This window comes from Castor canadensis, chromosome 2 (genome assembly GCF_047511655.1).
Source record: "Castor canadensis chromosome 2, mCasCan1.hap1v2, whole genome shotgun sequence".
In the NCBI taxonomy this organism is placed as follows: domain Eukaryota; kingdom Metazoa; phylum Chordata; class Mammalia; order Rodentia; family Castoridae; genus Castor; species Castor canadensis.
This window is the reverse complement of record NC_133387.1, coordinates 124,146,322-124,148,122: the sequence shown is the minus strand read 5'-3', so window position 1 is coordinate 124,148,122 and position 1,801 is coordinate 124,146,322. Positions and strand designations below refer to the sequence as shown.

The following is a 1,801-nucleotide window of genomic DNA, read 5'->3' as shown; positions in this document are numbered from 1 at the left end:
TACTGTGCAGTTGTACACTAAGAATTCAATAAAATGGTGCTCAAAAGACTGATTTCTAGAATAACTTTAGTTTTGCACTTTAAAATATTCCTTTTTAAATAACAACTCATGAAATTCTGACAAAGTTTTAAAATACTTTTATATAGTTTTCAAATTCTTAAGATGAATATACACTGTTGAAATTAACATAACATGATTAATAATGAAAACTGACTTCAAAGATTTTTGCATCTTTAGTAACCATAAGAAGAATTTCAAGGTAGAAGCGTGATGTGAAGATTTTCAGGTTTGCATGCTGATCTCCAACTCAGAGTCTACTTCCCAGGGAAACAATCTTTGGTCCAAGTTTCCTAATCCCTCTCATATTATTGTCAAGGAGGGATTTTGAGGGTACTGGAATTATATGAAATATTATTGGTCCATTTCTCTAATGACATGATGCTAATTAGACCTGGTAAGTAAAATTAGTACATTTACTAGATGTGTTAGTAAGACTTGTACATGCCTGGAGACAGTAGATGAACCCTACAAATGGTTAGGAACCTCCCATGCTGGTGACATCTCTAAGTGGTCTGGGGAATGCCAGAACTTTCCTGCACTTTGTAATTCCTGGTACATGAAAGGTGCCCAATTTTTTGTGGATTCCTTTGGATTTTGGGACAACATACACAATACCTGAATGTATTGCTCCAACACATTTCCTGGGAAAATTATAGGCTACTAGTTTTGTGGCGGCTCTGGAAGAAGGATAGACTTTGTAGATTGTGTAAAAGAATTGATTTATATGGCCCCACCCACGTGGTTGCTGTCACTGCAGTTGCCAGAGAGAAGCTGGGGAGGACAGTGGCCCATGAGGTGGAGACAATGTGGTAACAGTGGCCTGATCCAGTGCTCGCCCAGCAGGATGGCCTGGCTCAGGCCACTCTTGATGCTGGAGGATGGGAATTCCTTTCACCAGGATATGGAGACTGTTCAGTCACTAGGAACACAACGTTGTCCTTGTTGGGTTGGGTAACACAGGGAAAACGACTATTCTTTACCAATTTCCTATGAATGAAGTTGTACATACATCCCCTACAATATGAAGTAATGAATAGACAGTCATCAATAATATCCAAATACGGGATATTGGTGGCAAAAATCTCTCATTCTTCCTGGAACACTTACTATACTAACAAAGTTTGTAAAGTTGTTGTGGACAGTACAAGGAGAGAGAATTTCTGTAGTTTGAGAACTCCATAAAATGTCAGCACACGAGGACATAAGCAAAGCAGGATTGCTGATTTTTGTTAATAAGGAAAATGTTTAAGAATGCATAACTGTAGCAGAAATCTCCTGGTGTCTGAAGCTAACTTCTCTTAAGGATCACCATTGTCTATCCAGGCATGCTGTGCTCTTACTGGAGAGGGATTATTGGAGGACTTGAGTGGATGATGCACGATTTAAGATTAGATGTTCCATGTCCTCTTCTCATAGACTTTGTATAAAAGAAGTGCTGGGTTTTACCTGAAAGATGCAAAAAATAACAGTTTAGATATCCTTATAATAAAATGATTTAAACTTTTTCTGTAAGAAGAAAAATAAGACCACTTATATCAAAACACAGATGAAGTGTCATCTTACAATTCCTTCCATTAGTTCCTTCCATGGTACGTTATTAAAACTGTGATTGATGTTTTTCTCATTAATTGACTCTCTCAGTATGTGGTAAGTAGAAAGAGAGAGGAAGGCATTTTCAACCTGAAGAACTTTATTATCAGTATAACCCTCCCTGGTTGAATGTTGTTTTCTTCTTGTTCCA

General features: G+C 37.5%; 1 pseudogene; it reads left to right on the top strand.

Moving 5' to 3' along the window:
- Window positions 1-938: 938 nt before the first annotated feature.
- On the top strand, window positions 939-1,487 carry LOC109678140 (ADP-ribosylation factor-like protein 5A pseudogene; annotated as a pseudogene).
- The last annotated feature ends 314 nt before the right edge of the window (window positions 1,488-1,801 follow it).